Source organism: Macrobrachium nipponense, chromosome 26 (assembly GCF_015104395.2).
Source record: "Macrobrachium nipponense isolate FS-2020 chromosome 26, ASM1510439v2, whole genome shotgun sequence".
Classification (NCBI taxonomy): domain Eukaryota; kingdom Metazoa; phylum Arthropoda; class Malacostraca; order Decapoda; family Palaemonidae; genus Macrobrachium; species Macrobrachium nipponense.
Window position 1 is genome coordinate 59,089,068 of NC_087215.1, and position 19,274 is coordinate 59,108,341.

General features: G+C 38.5%; 1 protein-coding gene across 6 annotated transcripts in view; it reads left to right on the top strand.

Moving 5' to 3' along the window:
- Positions 1-5,905: 5,905 nt before the first annotated feature.
- Positions 5,906-19,274, top strand: part of LOC135200307 (zinc finger protein OZF-like) — a 29,034-nt gene continuing 15,665 nt past the window's right edge. The window contains exons 1-2 of one of the 6 annotated variants that reach the window (XM_064228849.1): positions 5,906-5,988; positions 10,391-10,555. The gene's annotated coding sequence lies outside the window, so the exon portion shown is untranslated. The other 5 variants (XM_064228847.1, XM_064228845.1, XM_064228844.1 and 2 more) reach the window with 5 other exon arrangements.

The window sequence follows — 19,274 nt, forward strand, 5'->3', positions numbered from 1 at the left end:
GCGCCCGATAACGGCCCAGCGTAGTAGTAGTGTCAGCCCATCCTTAGCGTGGTTTTTCTAGACCGAGGTCTGTAGCAACGGTCTTTGGGTATCTTCCACACGGGAACTTTGACCAGAAGGATGTCCGATTATCGCGTTTCAGGACGGATGTTATTAGTCAACAAGGACTTGGCCCATTACGCGGATACGGCGTTTATTTCCGAAAGGATACAGCGGTCAGTTTAGATGTTGTAGTCTTGGTGTCGGTGAACGGAATTTCTTGTCAGTTTCCGTGAAGGCGTTACTATTTTTATTTGTATTACTCGTACGCGAGTCTGTAGGTGTTATGTTATACTTGATTGCATAATGCTATTTGTTGTTGAATGTGGTAATCACTCCTCTTTTGACTATTATAATTATTTTGATATTTCATTGCCTTTAAGTATAAACGCACTTCAAAGCGCTTTGCAGCGCCTCAGTGGCGTGATCGGTATGGTCTTGGCCTGCCACCTTGGTGGCCGCGAGTTCGATTCTCGGGCAATCTACAGAGGAGTTAGGGATGCGTATTTCTGGTGATAGAAGTTCACTCTCGACGTGGTACGAAAGTCACGCAAAGCCGTTGGTCTCATTGCTGAATAACCGCTGGTTCCATGCAACGTAAAAACGCCATTCAAACAAATGCAGTGTAGATCAAAGATGTCATTGATATGAGTAAAGCACAGGTAACATTAACATGGATGCAATTATCCAAAATTGATTCTTTTGCTTATTTCTCTTACACATTCATTCATTCCATTTTAATACTAATATGACTTATTTATTCATCATTCTAATTAATTAATTTAGTTTTTCATTGACTTTAATGTGATTTATAAACTGTTTAAAAAGTTATTCAGTTATGATAATTTTGTACTAATAGTGATGATTTTTGCTTAGTCGGTGATTAAGCCTACAAAGTGCTTTATTATTGTTGTTCTTCTTGCTGTTGTTGTTGTTGGGGGATAGGAAAGCCTTTATAAAATGGTCTGAAAAAGGTGTTTCTTGTTGAGGTAAAGATAAAGGAATTTTAGGATAGGTTATTTATGATTTATTTATTAGAAAGAAGATGTAAAAAATAAATAATGTGCATGTCAATCAGTAAAGAACAATTATTTCTAATAAAATATGGCGTGTGTATCTTAATTTTCGTTTGCTAAACAAAGCACTGTTTGACCATGGATTTTAGCACGTGCCACTAGTAAGCTGGAGGTCGGATCATGCCTTGTTTATTTAGATACTTTTGTATTATATTAGTGATTTTTTAAATTCCAAATTTGATCAATTTATAAATGAATAATTACTAACATTTTCTAAAATCATAATCTGGATCATTGTTAATTTTGTGAATATCACTTCCTTTAACCATTTTTTTATTTACCCCCTTTATTGATATTTTTTTCATTATTATAACTTTTTTATTTGCCCCTTTATTGATATTTTTTTTCATTTTTATAAGTTTTTTATTTATCACATCTATATATATAATTGTTATTTTATTTCTTCATTTGGTATTTGTCATACATTCGTTTTTTGGTATTATTAATGATTTTATTTATTTATGTACATATCTGTGGATATTATTTATTTACCCATTTACTGATATTTGATATTATAATTTTTTTTTAATTTATAGCATTTATTTATATAATTATATCATTTTTCATTTGTTATTTGCTAATTTTGTTTTATTAATAATTTCCATATTTGTAACTTATTGCATGTATCTATGTGATTGATTTTTATTGGTCATTTTTTATTTATTTGATTATCAGTTTCTAAAGTATTTTATTTTTTCGTATAGTCACTTAATCATTTCAATATTTTGGTTTTTCTGGCAGATTTATTTATTTCTCTAATTATTTTATAAAGTTGTACATTTTTTTTAATATTCTTATATCTAAAATTCATTTTATCTAATTTTAGTAATCATTTTTTGCTTTTATTTAATTTCTTATTAATTTGTATTTATATATTAATGAATAAATGGTAAATTCATTTGTTAAAAACTTTTTTAAAGTCCTTTTTTATTCCATTACTTAATTTTTTAGAATTAATTTATTGGCTTACTTATTTTTTATATCACTTATTTGTTTGTTAAATTATATCTATTCATTTCTTTTATCTTTTTATTTATCATAATTTCTCGTTGATTCATCTTTTTCATCTATTTAGTTATTCAATTGTTATATGTTTGTTTGTTTATTTAGTTACTGTTGATATTTAATTATTTGCCTATATTATTTAGATTGTTTTTTTGTTTTTTGTTATATGTATCTATTCATATATTTTCGTTAACAGAAGTACGACTTGACACTCATTTTTGAAAAAAAATACTGGGTACGAATAACCTAAACCAAGAAGGATCTGTCAGGGATTAAGAAGAGATTGTTTCTAAGGAAAATGCCTACAACAACTATTACTATACTCTGTTTTTTTTCCATCTGTCCATCTGCCTGTGGTGTTTTTGTATGGTAACACTGCGTCCCGGGCTTTAGATAGTTACATTCATCTTACATTCAACGATTATAATAATATTTTATTTCGAATATTAACGGTGTAATTCGCATAAAGTAAATTATTAAAACACTTTTCAGTTGCAAATGTACACCCAAATATCCTTTTATTTACCTAAAACTTACACATAGCGTAATTATCTAAAGCCCGGGACGCAGTGTTACCATACAAAAACACCACAGGCGGATGGACAGATGAAAAAAAAAAAAAAACAGAGTATAGTTTCAGTCTACAATCCTGGGCTAGATCTGCACTGTTGGTACTTCAGCAAGTTCTGCTACTTACCTCAGTAACATGGAAATCTGAGAAAAAATACATCATCACCACAGAATTGAAGAAGTCGGGGTCAGATATGGTAGTTTCTTATATTAATGTGATTCATTTATCTATATTTCCGGTCACTTGCATATTTATATCAACACATATTTATGTGTTTATATAATAATGACTGCATAAAGAACCAGTGGCGTAACTAAAGGTTGGAGGGAGGTTGCCCCAGAGTCGTTGTATCTTTCGAGCAGATTTGGTTAGATTCTAGCCACTTATCGCAAGCCGTTTCAAAGGCATATCCTACCTACTACTACTACTAATCCTAGTTCTTGCCCTCTTAGATCAAGGGGAAGATGATCTATCTATATCGACATATATGCTTTCAACGGACGAAGTTCTAAAAGCCCCTGCGCATATTCTCAACCTCATGTTGTGTACAACATCCAATTCCTTTAGTTTGGTTTTACAAGCTGAGGAATAAATCTGACAGCCATGCCTTAAAGGGGATTTCTTTTTAGGCCCCAACTAAATCCAGAAACAACTTTTAAACTATTCAAATATTGTTTAATATTAATCTTTAGGGCATTAGTTATCCTAAGAAATTTTACTTAATTTTCATAAACAAAGTGTCTCTTCCACACGCCGGCATCTGGCAAATCTTACAGTAACTGTTTTGCAAGAGGAGAATTTGAAACCATTCTCATCAGCCCACTTAGTAATAGCATTAATAGACCTTTGCAGATTTTTACATACAATAAATTATATGCGGAGAGTAGTATATTGCAAGGTCATCAACAAAAAGTGAGCATTACCAGGAGGCATGATTTTTTTCAACCACACTTTATTGCCACTGAAAAGTGTTACACTTAAAACGCTTCCTTTGGGAACTCCTCCCTCCTGCACAAAAGGTTGGAAGAGGTTCCCAATCTTAGCTTAAAACATAGTTATGTTTGATGATTGGAGGGTGGATGATCAACATACCAATAAGATCTGAGGGCGGACATTAAAAGTGGGGATGAAAGCACAAAGCCGTTACAATAGTTTCCTCTTACAGAACACTAAAGACAGAACTTAGAAAGTTTTCTTACTCTGCTGGCCAGCATATATAGTGATGGATTTATGCAGCAGCCATATAAAGAAAATAAAAAGGACTTGATAGCTAATATACTTCTATTTGCAGATCTGCCAAATGAAGAAATTGAAAATAGGATGGAATTTATAAAAGATTTCATGGTACTGTAGAGACAATAGACTTAAACAAACACAAACGAAGGAGGAATAAAACGAGCAAGGGAGGAGCCGTTTCAAAGACAAATCCCTCCTACTATTACTACTTCTACTAGGTACTCTACTATTCTACGAAAAGAATTGGCAGCGTTTAAACAACATACTGAAGGGCAGGAAAATACAGAGAAGCTGATTTCAGTAAAAATCAACACTTACACCCAAGAAACAACATCCCACCGTCAAAAATCTTAGGCCAATTTCTCTAACAAATGCATCATAAAAAATTTTCATGGGGATCCTGAAAACCAAAATAGAAAAACATATTAGAAATATAGGAAAAATGAATGAACTGCAATCAGGCTTTACAGCACAAAGGAGGGGAATCGATAATTTATATATCTTACAATACTGCATACAAGAAACGTACAGAAGAAGGGACCCATTATTTGTTGTATCAATAGACTTCCAAAAAGCATTGACTCAGTTAATATAAAAAAGCTCAGAGAGGTCATTATGAAATATAGGCTACATGCAGAAGTAATAAATGCAGTTGCAAAGATATATACAAATGATGTAATAAGCCTATGCCTTAACAATATAGAACAAAAAGAGCTAAATGTATCTAATGGAATAAGTCAGGGATGCAATGGCTCAACCATATTCTTTCTACTAATAACGTACCTGATAATAGAAAAAACTAGAAATTACAACAGAAGGTTTTAGAAATGAAGTTATAATGGTAGTGGCACTATTGCAGATGATGGATTACTACTAGGATGCACGCTTGAAAAAATAACAAAAGCAATAAAAACCCTTATGGAAATAGCGAGTGAATGTGGCCTAAACATAAACAAGGACAAGAGTAACATATTAATATACAACGACTGGTATAGTATCGATGATGAGGAAAATATGGAGCACATAGAAGGGATAGAAATAGTTAAGCAGATTAAATACCTAGGAGTGGCAATCAACAACATGAAAGACTGCCTCCGAGAACAGATAAAAAGGGCCCAAATTAAAGCAAAGCAGATGGCAAATATAACTAATGCAGTCATCAATAAAAGCTGTAGCAAGGTAAAAATAGGAAAATTGTATTGGACAGGATTAGTGATGCCATCCTTCATGGAAGTCATGAAACTTGACAAGAAAACTATAAATGAATTTCAGAAGATAGACAATCAAGTATAGTACAATTTTGAAAGCACCAAGTGACACAGCAAGTTTTGCGTTAAGATCTGAAATAGGGGCCTATTTCTGCCACTCAAGAGATATGAAGAATAAACTATTCTACCTCAAACACATTGAAGAGTGGTGGAAATAGGCTCCTATATGAGATAACCATGGATCAGTATAAAAAAAAAACCCTGGATAATGCAAGTAAAAGAATATATGAAAGAACTAAGCATACACTTAAGTAAAACTGAAGCAGTTAAAGACAAACAGTTAAGAGAAATAATAAACAACTGGGGCAGAAAGAAATGAATGAAAAGTCAAAGTTAAGAATCTACAGAAAATATAAAGAAAACATAAGAGAAGAAATCTGGCATGACAGTACAGAAAAAACAATGCTGATCAGTAGGGCCAGACTAGGTACACTAGGATTAAATGATAGAAATAGGATACCAGGAGAAGATACAAAATCTTTATGTTGTGAGCAACAAAATGAAAATTTAGAACATTTCTGACTTTCTTGTCCAGCATACAATGAGATTAGAAATAGATAGTTTTGTGCAGCAACCATATCAATAAAATAAATAGGAATTAGTAGCAAATATACTCTTATTGGTAGATCTACTGAGGGAGGAAGTGGAGAATAGGACAGATTTTCTAAAAGAAATGTGGTATTTCAGAGAGAAGAAACTCAAACAAACACAAACAAAGGAGGAATAAAACGAACAAGGGAGGAGCCGTTTCATAGGCAAATCCCTCCTACTACTACTGCTATCACTATTGTTGGTAAACAACTTTATTATTTGTTAAATCTTTCGTCATTTTGTCAAATTTGGTATCGATTGGATCACTGTACCCCTCGCGAATTCCTGAATTTATCCTTCCTAAGATGACGGAAGTCTATCCAGGCTATCCTGGGTTGGCTGTCTATCCAATCTAAGCTGTCTATTAAGTCTAGACTATCTATCTAGGTTAGGTTATGATGTCTGTCCAGGCTAAACTGTCTAGCTATACCTAGGTAGTTAGGTTAGGCTGTCTCTTCATATTAGATGGTCAAGTCATAGTATTAGGTTGCCTTATTTAAGCTGATGATACCTATTGTAGATATTTTGCTTTGTGAAACCATCAAATAGGTAGGTAGGTATGCTGATACATTTTCAGCAAGTAGGGGGGAGTGGGTGAGAGACCATCCATGAAGCAAATACAGAAAATAGAAACAAGTAGTTGACTCATGAAAGAATGAAAAAGTTTTTAGCTAGGTCTTAGTTTGCTCATGGGGATTGATAAGGATGCAGAATATCAAGGATTTTTGGAGTACTTTTCGTTCAACTCGAATTCCTTTATATGGAGAAACCATGCCACCAGATGAATATCTTCTTATTAGTCTCTTTCTTCATATGAATGATAATTATACCTTGAATAAGCCGAGAGGTGACTCACAGTATGACCCCTGGTTTCGAGTACGCCCTCTTCAAATTCCTGTAATAAATTATTCCATAAACATTACAATCTTCAGCAGACTACCTAGTATTTTCTTTGATGAAAGCATGATTGGTATGCATAATAGGTGTGCATTCATACAATATATGCCCAAAAAGTGGCACTGTAGTTATGGGATAAAATAGTTTTAACTCTATGAAGCTTCCACTGGTTATGGTTACCTTATTGATTTATATTCAGGATGTGATATTTATGCTACTGGAAGTCGGCAAGGCTTTACTCGTACAGTAGTAATGAATATAATGGAGAAGAGCAAGCTTCTTAAAGACAAAGGTTACCACCTAATTACTGACAACTTTTATACAAAGATTCCTCTGGCAGTAGCCCTACTAACACAAAAGACATCACTCACAGGAACAATAAAGATTAATTCTAAATTTTTGCCTCACATTTTGGTCAAGCAGAATATCAGCACAGGTGATACTGTCTTCGTGAGAAAAGGAAAGTTGCTTACATGTGGTTTCAAACAAAAAGCAACTCGTAAGCCAGTTTACCTTTTGACAACATATGCTCATGCTGAAAATGTCACATTACAGACAAGATATGGAGATAAGGTCAAACCTAAAGTTACAAATGACTATAATGTTGGTATGGGAGGTGTTGACCTTTCAGACAAAAAAAACTTTATCGTTATGCTGCACAGAGGTCAACAAGGAGATATTGGAAGCAAATTTATAGTAATCTTGTAGACATTTCAGTTTTAAATGCTTGTATTTTTATCAGCAAAATACGTATTGTTATACCATCCAGGTAAGATGATTTCCTTTGTGACATTATTGAAAGTCTGTCAGTCATTCTTGAGTTGGTGAATATTCAGAACTATACACTCAAGGTTACTTCACTTGATATGTTGATGCATATTTTTTTTACTTTTTTACCATGTTAGTTTTATCAAAGATAAATTCTTTACAAAGTTAATACTAATAAAACAAATAGGAATAATAAGTTTTGCATTAATTCAGCTTCAATGCAATTTTATTTTTTTTCAATTTCCATTTCTGATGAATTTTCTTGTTACCCAAACTATTTAACAATGTATACAAAAACAAATAACTTATTTAAAAAGTTCATCTTCTTGTGGTTTCAATGATACCAATGATACTTTCAGGCGGAAAATAGTATTTTACAGTGTTTTTCTTTTATCATAAATATCAGTAACCTGTCGTGGGTTAAGGTTAGGATCCAGGTTAAGCTGTATTCAAGGTAGGCTGTCCGTTCATATTAGGTTGTCTGTTCATATAATTCAAGAAAGGCTATCTAGGCTATTAAGGTTAGGCTGTTAAGGCTATTTAGGATAGGCGGTCTATTAATGTTAGGATATCTATCCAGACTAATCTGTCTATTCAAGTAGGCTGTCCATTTAGATTAGGTTGTCTGTTCAAGCTAATCTGTCTAGGTTAATCAGGGTAGGGTGTCTATTCAGATTAGGTTGGCTATTCAAGCTAGGCTGTCTAGGTTAATCAGGTAAGGGTATCTATTCAAGTTAGGCTGTCTATTCATTTTAGTGTCTATTCAGGCTCGACTATTTAGGTTGATCAGGTAAGGCCCTATTTAAGTTAGGTTCTCTATCCAAGCTAAGCAGCATATTCAAGTTAGGCTGTCTAGTTAATTATTTATTTTTCCTTATCTAAAAACTTATCTGTGCTCTCTGTATTTCCCAATACCTTCTGTTACTTCATATAAATGAATACCATAATATTCTTTGCAAGCTTGAATTTCAGGTCAGTGGCCCCTGTGGGGGAACTTGTTCCAATACTTCTGTCTATATTCTCCCCCCTTACATCCGACTTACCACCCCTTTTGCAGCAATCCTTTCAACATTGTATCTTCATTGCTGAATGACATAGTTCCCAACTTGGCCTTTACTTTGAACTGTATACGTATGGTAATTCACTGAAATTGCACATTGGGCTGTCAGCTACTAGTTCCTTGAGCATACTCGTAGGTGCCCAGTCAAACTCACGTCAATCTGAGGCATGAGGTAGTACTGCAAGACTGCATGCTGATATGTGTGTCTGGGTGTCTTAACCTCCTAAGTGCTTGTAGAATAATAATACAAATTCATAAATAATTTTTGTTATACATACTGGATTTTAGTTTTTTACTAAATGGTATCTTCACATTATTTTTATTATTATTATTATTATTTTTATTTTTTTGCTCTATCACAGCCCTCCAATTCGACTGGGTGGTATTTATAGTGTGGGGTTCCGGGTTGCATCCTGCCTCCTTAGGAGTCCATCACTTTTCTTACTATGTGTGCCGTTTCCAGGATCACACTCTTCTGCATGAGTCCTGGAGCTACTTCAGCCTCTAGTTTTTCTAGATTCCTTTTCAGGGATCTTGGGATCGTGCCTAGTGCTCCTATGATTATGGGTACAATTTCCACTGGCATATCCCATATCCTTCTTATTTCGATTTTCAGATCTTGATACTTATCCATTTTTTCCCTCTCTTTCTCTTCAACTCTGGTGTCCCATGGTATTGCGACATCAATGAGTGATACTTTCTTCTTGACTTTGTCAATCAACGTCACGTCTGGTCTGTTTGCATGTATCACCCTATCTGTTCTGATACCATAGTCCCAGACTATGGTATTATTATTATTATTATTATTATTTTTTTTTTTTTTTTGTGCTCTATCACAGTCCTCCAATCGACTGGGTGATATCTATAGTGTGGGGTTCCGGGTTATGCCTCCTTAGGTCCTCACTCTTCTTCTTCTTCTTCTTATTGATTATTATTAATTGTTATTATATTATTATTATTATTATTATTATTTTTTTTTTTTTTTTTTTTTTTTTTACTTCTATCACAGTTCCTCCAATTCGAACTGGGTGGGTAATTTGTATAGTGTGGGGGTTCCGGGTTGCATTCCATGCCCTCCTTAGGAGTTCCATCACTTCTTTCTTACTATGTGTGACCTTTCTTTTTAGGATCCACACTCTTCTGGTCTGAGCCCTGTGGAGCTACTGCAGCCTCTAGTTTTCTAGATTCCTTTTCAGGGATCTTGGGATCGTGCCTAGTGCTCCTATGATTATGGGTACGATTTCCACTGGCATATCCCATATCCTTCTTATTTCTATTTTCAGATCTTGATACTTATCCAATTTTTACCTCTCTTTCTCTTCAACTCTGGTGTCCCATGGTATTGCGACATCAATGAGTGATACTTTCTTCTTGACTTTGTCAATCAACGTCACATCTGGTCTGTTTGCACGTATCACCCTATCCGTTCTGATACCATAGTCCCAGAGGATCTTCGCCTGATCGTTTTCTATCACTCCTTCAGGTTGGTGCTCGTACCACTTATTATTATTATTATTATTATTATTATTATTATTATTATTATTATTATTATTATTATTATTCAAAAGATGTACTACCTTCTTCTTATGGAACAAGCCCTCAGGGGCCATTGACTTGAAATTCAAGCTTCCAAAAAATATGGTGTTCATTCAAAAGAAGTAACAGATGGTAATGAGAATTACAGAAACAGCAATTAGTTATTAGAAAAACAGATAAATTAACATATTGATAAATAAATAACAAGCAAGAAATTGGTTGTGAAAGGGTAAACATTCCTTTTAAACTTCATTTGATTTTTTGTATGTAGCTATATTTATATTTTGTGGAGTCATTTGAATTGCTTTGAATGTAACATTTTCCTTATTGTTTCCATTAACAGATAATATGTCAGGCTCAATTTCTGTGATTTATGTAGCACAGAAATGTTTACAAGAAGCTGCTGCGGATATGATGACAGTGATGACTTTCACAACCATGAATAGAAGATAATAGTGACATTGAGAGAGACCAGTGCAGATGGAAAATAAACATAAGGTTTATGATGGTACGTACTTGTAGTTTTAATATCCAGCGCTCCCTAAGGACCATAGGGGGTTAGTGCCATCTGTGCATCTCATGTGGTGCATAGTAGGTATTACTTAAGGTTCTTTGGCCCAAAGCTGCAACCCTTCCATTTTTTTTTATTTTATCTCTATTCACATTATCTCTCTTCAGTTGTACTTTCCACCCTCTCCTTACAAGTGTTTCGCGATAAAACTGCAAGGTTTTCCTCCTCTTACGCCAGGATAGCCTTTCTTCTCTCAGTTACCCTTTCAGCGCTGAATGGCATCATAGGTCCTAGTGTGCGGCCTTTGTCCTAAGTTTTATATTCCATTCCTATAGCACCATTAGGTATCTGTTTATTGCATCATGATTTTACAGTGTATGGGTCCTTTTAATCTTTACGTATTTTTATTAGTCCACCTTTACAAAGCATATGAATGAGGGCTTCCATTTACTGATACTGTACACTGTATTACGCTGCCCTTACATAGACTACATAGGTGAGGCTTTGACGTCCATAAAATTTGTATGTAGGTCACACATCAACCTTTCTCCCTCTCACTTTCTCCCTCCCCCTCAGGCTAGGCGACTGGCTCAGCACCTGGGTGACATGTCATTGGTTCATTGTAGTAAATCAGACTAAATGGACTACTGTACTGATCAGCCACATGATCGTTACTATTTTTTGATGTGCTGCCATTTTAGAAGTGATCTTGAAATTACTGTCTTCAGTTGAATAGTAAGTGTAAAGTACATGTTATTGTACATTAGGAACTCTGGAGTTGCTGTTATGTGTAAGATATCCAGAAAATATTCAGTTGAAGGCTAAAATACAGGGTCTTTGGTACTTACCAGAAAGCCAAACTCCCAGAGAATCTGTTAAGCTGAAGTGCTACTTTTGAAAGTCCTGGATTTGTTGATTATTAACCAACATAATTTCACATGAATGTTTGTGTAGCGCTAAATGAAACTGTATATTCAGTATTCTTGCCATTATTAATGATGTTATATCATTCATAGCTGTTCCCTCAAAGGAAGAAAATTGAGCAGTCATGAAACAGTGGATCCATTAACTATATAGGCAGTGTAAACCAAACTGTATGAGATTACAAATTGAGGACCCCCCATTCTTCTGTCAAGTACAGAGCAGCTAATTGCTCCTTTTAAGTGATTAAGTGGAGGTGAAACAAAAGATTTGTGTATTCAGTGACTGGACATATTGTAAAACTATTAATATTAGGTGTTAAGAGATGTTGTTATTATGAAGTAACAAAAAACAGAAAGGTCCCAGAAGGGCTTAGGAAGGGTACATGCTCTGAAAGCACATGTCACCTCCAAACAATGTCCACTTACAGGGTAACAAGAATGGACTTAGAAGATGATGAAAGCCCAATAGTTTTATCAGTAAATACATAACTTATTCACTTGCCCTCTGCATTTCCAATGGCAATAATGCCTGAATTATCATCCTTTGAGTTTTTTATATTAAATTTCCTATGTTTGAAGAATTAAAGCTTCTTAGTAGTACGTATTACAAAATTCATAGATTGTATGTGGTTGTGCAAGTTTAATATTTGGAAGCCCCCATAGGTCCTACCCTTTAGGCAAGTAAGACCAGGTCCTCTGGGTTTAGGTTAGGTTAGGGAAGGTAAGGTTAGGTTAAGATGCGGTGTTCCCCCCCGCCTCCCCCAATGACCAGTCAAATACATCTGGCAACTTGTGTCAGTGGTTCCCAAACTGGGGCCCTCAGACCCATGGGGGTCCAGGTGAAGGCGTTAGGGGGTCCGCAACACAATGAAAAACTTAATATTTTTTCAACTCCAGAAAAAATATACAGTGGACCCCCCGTATTCGCGTTCTCAGGATTCGCGGACTCACACATTTGCGGAGTTCTCTCAGGAACGTTTCCCCGCATTATTCGAGGAAAATTCACATATTCGCCGTATTTTTCTATGAGAAATATCCACAAATTCCTTGTTTTTTTTATCAATTTCATCATAAAATGCACTTTTTGTGATAAAACTATAAAAAAAAAGTATAAAAATTATAGTGGGTTTTTCTTGAGTTTTAACTAACAAAATAGGCTGTTTTCAGGATTTTTATAGGGATTCCAACTACTATTTGTGGGTTCTAACTATTCACGGGGGATGTCTGGTACGGTCCCCCGCTGTGCATATTTGGTCTGTTGACGTCATTGTCTTTAATATGTTTGTGACTTACTGAAAGCAGACATGAACCGTGTTTTTTTTATTGCTTGTCTTCTGGTTTATGAATTTTCTACTGTTCCTCAGTGTGCTGTTTGCTAGTTTCCCACGGGTGTCCTCCACATCAGTTGTTTTATGAAGGGGCTTTTGGAAACAAAAGTAATATAAAATGCTAGATAAGTACTGTAGTTGGAAAAATATGTGATTAATGTTATAGCAAGAAATTGAAATACAGACAGTCCCCGGGTTACGACGGGGGTTCCGTTCTTGAGACGCGTTGTAACCCGAAAATCGTCGTAAGCCGGAACATCACCAAAAATGCTAAGAAAACCTTACTTTTAATGCTTTTGGTGCATTGAAAACTGTGTAAACTGCATTCTTATTGCTTTTCGCATAAAAAACCTTCAAATATTGATTATTTTGCATTTTTGGTGTCATATTTCTTCTGCCAGATGAGTGTTGTAGGCGTCGTAACCCTGGAACATGCGTCGTAACCCTGGAAATAATTTCTGATGAATATAATTGAAAAGCGCCTTAACCTCGGAACATCGTAAGCCGAACCAGTCGTAACCCGGGGACTGCCTATCATGCAGTACAGTATTTCCCAATCAAATTTGAATATATAGGCAGTCCCCGGTTTACGACGGTTTTGGTTTACAATGTTCCAAGATTGTGACGCTTTTCATTTATATTCATCAGAAATTATTTCCAGATTTACGGCGCATGTTCCAGGGTTACAACGCTTACAACACTAGTCTGATGGAAGAAATATGACTCCAAAAAGGCAAAATAATAAATTTCTGAAGATTTTTTTTGTTGAAAAATGCAATAAAAAAGGGATTTTGACGTAGGAAAAATCTATTTCTGGGCGAGGAAGCCGTGTCGCCCAGTGAAATGTGTCCTCTTTAGCACTATTTCTAGTAAAATATTGCTATGATACCAGAGAACTGCTAAATTGGACATGTCAGAAGTCTCTGACTCGCTCACCTAAATAAAAGGTGTCGGTATAGAACTGGGGCGAGTGTTAAACACTACCACAGCAACCCCTCCAATTAGCCTTTTCCTCATCAAAAGACCCTGAAAACGGGGAGCCGACCTATAGGTCACACCCAGCTACCCTGTTGAAGGGGACTGCGGCGTCATACTTATCGATCGCAAAGAAGCTTGGTGCACAGCAAGGGGGGGAAAAAAGGAAAAAAAAAGGGGGGATTTCACTGGGCGACACGGCTTCCTCGCCCAGAAATAGATTTTTCCTACGTCAAAATCCCTTTTCTGGGCTCAGCCGTGTCGCTCCGTGAAATTGTACCAGAGAAACACCAAGCTATACTATCCTGAAAGGAAAAATCATATTAATGAAATCAAACGAAATAATAAAATAGTTTAGAATTGGAAAAAATACAATTTATTTACAAAATATACTATATAGCCAAAACATGTGGCAACATTTGCAACAAGTCACATACATAATAAAATAATTACAGATAAGTTGTATGTACGTAAAAAACTATACACGATTATACACTTATTCTAATAGCTAAGGCATTTGCTGAGGTAGGTAAAATGTTAATGAGGCTGGCATAATTGAAAAGATTCATATGACACAAGGACGGTACTATAATGATGTAGCAGTAGGAGACACTGGCCTTCCTGCAGCTATTGCATGATATTTAAGATCCTCTAAAGACTTAAGGTAGTGCTTTTTGAAAACCAAGGGTGACTTCCAACCAGTATACTTCTTCAGATCATCAAAGTCCATATATTTGAAGAAGTTAACAGAAGTTGCTATTGCCCGAATGTCATGCACCTTGGGGAATGACCCTGGGCTGGCTTTCTTGATAAAATATAAAATCTGCTGCCTAATGCCTTTTAGAGATAGTGTACCACCATCTTTTCTAATGAAAAGGGGGCCTTCGGAATAGGTAGACGTCCTAGATAAATAGTCCTTAAGAGTTTTAACAGGACATAACGATGGATCCTGCGGAAGCGGGACAATCTTCCATGGAGACCACCTCATCAAGGGGTTTTCATTCTTAGCTAGAAATTGCTTATTTGGCGAAAGCAACACGTCCCCCGAGGAAAGGAACTCAATATGCGCTTCATCTCTAGATAAAGATGACAGCTCTGATATTCTGGCACCTGAAGCTAGACTCAATAAGAACAGAGTTTTACGCAAAATGGTTTGGTAATCACATTTGAAGTTGTCTGTTTCCGAGGCTAACCTAAGAACATCATTAAGAAACCATGACACTGACGACGGTCTGTGAACGGGCCGTAGACGTGCACATGCCCTTGGGATAGAGGTGAAATAAGACTCGGTTAGATTGATACCAAACCCGAGAAGAAAAATCTTTTTCAGAGCTGACTTAGTGGTTGTTATTGTTGCAGCTGCCAAACCTTGTTCAAACAAAGACCTGAAGAAGGTTATGGCCACGTTCAATGTCATTACTTTGATATTTGATTCTCTGAGGAACGAAGACAATTTCTTAACTGCTGAGTCATACTGGCGAAGCGTAGACTCTCTCTTGTCTGACTCCAAGAACAACATGTTCTGTGTGGATCAATGTCGCCTACTCTCTTACCTGCAAACTTCATGAAATCCATAAAGTTAGGGTTTTGTGAAGACCTGAGGAATCGAACACAGTCCTCGTTTGAACTTGTTGCGATAGTCTCAAGTCCGGGAGAGGTGAGGGCGAAGACCTAGTTCCAGGAGAAGGGGAAACCAGTTGCTCTTGGGCCAGTGAGGGGCTATGAGAGCCACCTGACCTTCGAAGGATCTCAACTTGTGCAGCACCTTCAGGAGAAGGTTCACTGGAGGGAATAAATAGATCTTCGTCCACTGGTTCCAATCTATGCTCAGGGCGTCCGTAGCGTATGCCAGAGGGTCCAGATTGGGGGCTACGTAACAAGGCAGCTTGTGGTTTGCCTCTGTGGCAAACAGATCTACTTCTAGACCTGGTACTCTTTGGCAAACCCTCTCGAAGGATTCTTGGTCCAGCGACCATTCTGATTCCAGAGGGACCGACCGAGACAGGGCGTCTGCCACTACATTGTGGACTCCTGCCAGGTGAGTAGCCGACAGATGCCAGGTGTTCTTGGCTGCTAGAGAAAAGATTGCTATCATCACGTGGTTCACATGACTTGACTTTGAACCACCTCTGTTTATACAGTGTACTACTACTGCACTGTCGAGGACCAACCTGATATGAGTCTTCTTTGGAGGACGGAGCTTTTTTAAAGTCAGAAACACTGCCATAGCTTCCAGAATGTTGATGTGAAGTGTTTGGAAGTGAGGTGACCAAGTTCCCTGAACCTTCTCGTGCTGTGAATAACCTCCCCAACCTGTCAGCGATGCGTCCGTATGCACCACTAGGGACGGGGGAGGAAACTGCAACGGTAACTCCTTGGCTAGGTTGGCGGCCTTTGTCCATGGGCGCAGGCGTTTTCTGAGAATCAGAGGTATCCGGGCGAACTTGTCCCGACACTTGGCATTTGCCTTCGAACGCCAAACTCGATTGATGTCCTTGAGCTTGGCTTTCAACAGAACGTCCGTGACTGAGGCAAACTGGAGCGAGCTAGGATCTTCTCCTGATTCCTTCTCGAAGTCTCTTTGCACTTTAAGAATTGTCTTGTTGCCTTGGCAATCTCCTTTCTCTTTCCTGCTGGAATGGAAAGAGTGTGAGAATCCAAGTCCCAATGAATCCCTAGCCACTGGAACTTGGAGTCCGGAGTCAACCGGGACTTGGTCCTGTTGATCTTGAACCCTAAATATTCCAGGAAAGACATGACCTTGTCCGTGGCTTTCATACATTTGCCTTTGTCCATCTCCCAGATTAGCCAATCGTCTAGGTACGCCACCACCAATATACCCTGGGATCTTAGCTCCTGCACCACTGCCTCCGCCAGTTTCGTGGAAACCCTTGGTGCTATATTTAGCCCGAAGGGCATTACTTTGAAGGAGTAGGCTTCTTTCCCTAGTTTGAAGCCGAGGAATGGTCGGAAGTGCCGAGCTATCGGGACATGATAGTAGGCGTCTGTAAGATCTATAGAGGTGGTGACGGCCCCCACGGGGAAGTAAGGTCTGCACCTGAGAGATGGTCAGCATTTTGAACTTGTCGCAACGAATGTACAAGTTTAGACGGGACAAGTCTAAGATCACCCTTCTTTTGTCGGTCCCTTTCTTTGGGACGCTGAATAGACGACCCTGAAATTTCAAGTTCTTCGTCCTGGAAATTGCTCCCTTCTGGAGAAGGTCCTTGGAGTAATCCATCAATTCCTGCGTTGGTTCCTGATAGAAGGTGATGGGTGGAGGAGGACCTTTGATCCAACTCCAGCCTAGGCCTCTGGATACTATGCTTTTTGCCCAACTGCTGAACCCCCAACGATGACGAAAGAGGTACAGCCTGCCTCCTACCTGAGAAACTTCATTGAGATGATGAAGGCCGGGATCCTCTGCCTGACCTTGCACCTCTAGTTCGCCCTTGGGCTCTGGCTCCTCCGCGCTGGCGAAAGGATCCTCTAGCCCTGCCACCCCTAGCAACTCTGGTAAAGGGGTGAAATGCCCGACTCTCATAGACCGGGTTAAAAGCGGGTGACACTGAATACTGTGAGGAGGCCTGTTGTTAGACGGCGGCGAAGGAAGACAAATTGATGCTGTTGCTGAGGCTGAGCCTTAGAAGTCGAAGGCTGGGATACCTGTTGAATTGGAACAGCTTGTAGCACAGGATGCTGTTGCGGGACTTGGAAAGGTAGGAACTTCCTTTGCCTCTTCCTAGCCCTAAAACTGGAGGAAGAAGACTCTGATTTCCTTTTGAAAGGGATTCCCCAACGCAACCTGATGCTTTGGTTAAGACGTGATGCCTCGCTCTGAACCTCGGTTACTGCTGAAGCTGGGAAGAGATCTGCACCCCAGATTGAGGAAGCTAGAAGCTTGTGGGTTCGTGCCTGATCGTAGCCTCAGACAGAACATGCTTCCTGCAATTTCTCCTAGCAATCGCAAAGTCGTACAAGTCACATTGCATGCTTAAAAGTAACGACTTCGCAATGACCTTAAACAGCAGCTCCTGAGCGTACTCCCGAGCCGCCGTCTCTGTCATCACTAGGGAGTTAAGAGACCTTGCGAGACGTGTCTTAGCGTCAAATTCGGCTTGGATCAATGCGTCTGACAGCCTAGGAAGGCGTTCACTAAACAAGGTGATTGCACAATCTGGCTTCAGCTTGCCTACCGAGAACGTAGCTGGCAAATCCTCCCACAAATCCTCCCTACCTGGGAGTAGTAAAGATGTGGGATCTGTCTCCCTAAGCTGGGGCATGGGCTCTCTTCTCGAGTCACTGCCTGGAGTGTAAGTTCTGCTACCTTTGATGTAAAAGGTAAGGGGTTCCCGACATCAGTTGTAAACATGGTGAAAGGACTTTTAAAAGCTGTTACTCTAGTATTTGAGCAGTCCCACTCTTCTAGGCTCCGTATCCATGTTTGCTGAGCCTGATCTCTAGAAAGGATAACAGTCTCCTGGGGACCTTATCCTCTCTAACCAGAGCTGCCTCCGTAAGCCTAACATAGCCTATAAATGGAGGCTGTAAACCTTCGGGGAAAAACTCGAAATCCTCGAGCCTACGTGTGCCGCAACCTTCTATAGTCAACATCCCATTGACAAACGGAGCGAAGTTAGCCACCCTCCAGGGATTACCGGGGTGGAAAGGAGGGAGCGTGGACCCGTCAGGCATGCTCTGAGCTTGCATCAAGCTACTAGAAGGGGCCGAAACTGCCGACTCCTGTCTGAGACCTGCAATCAGGGAGTCCTGAGCACCTAACCTGCTAAACACTTCTTCAAACCTTGCTGCAACTGAGCTGAGTAAGCTACCAAGGCTACTGACCTGATTTAGAATATTTGTGTTGAACTGGTCTTGGTCAACGGAAGGAGAATCATCCTGTCCCTCTTGCGGTACCTTATGGAGGTATCCGGTCCCTAGAAGTTAATGGAATGGGACTGGTAGGCAATAGGAAGAATTCCCTCCTTGAGACCTTGGGATTGAAGGTTTGGAAAGCGACCTTATTTTAGTTTTAATAAGTGTATGAACCTCTGGTGACTGCCCAGGCCTTGGCATCGTCTCTGATCTGCCTTTAAGCAAGGTTTTACCCGCAGGTTTTTTCTTTAGTTTAGGAATCACAGAGAAGGAGTGCAACCTGGGAGGGGGCAAACCTCCTGTGAAACCCATGAAGGAATTGGAAGTAGAAGGAGAGGAAGAATGAGAGTCACTCAAGGAAAGATCCCGGTGACTAACTAAGCTAGCCTCATTACACTGTTACCTGTACCCGTGCCTAGTGTAACGGGCAAATCCTCAACCACTTCAAGTGAGACTTCCTCTAGTCCAAGGTCCGGCAATTCCGCCTCTTGCTGTTCAATAACTGAGTCTTGGATTGATTTGATAATCGGTGCCGCTACTTTTGGATCGACGTATCCGGCAGATTTTCCGGCTGGGAAGAGCAAAGTCGCCATATCTCGGGACAGAATATACGGC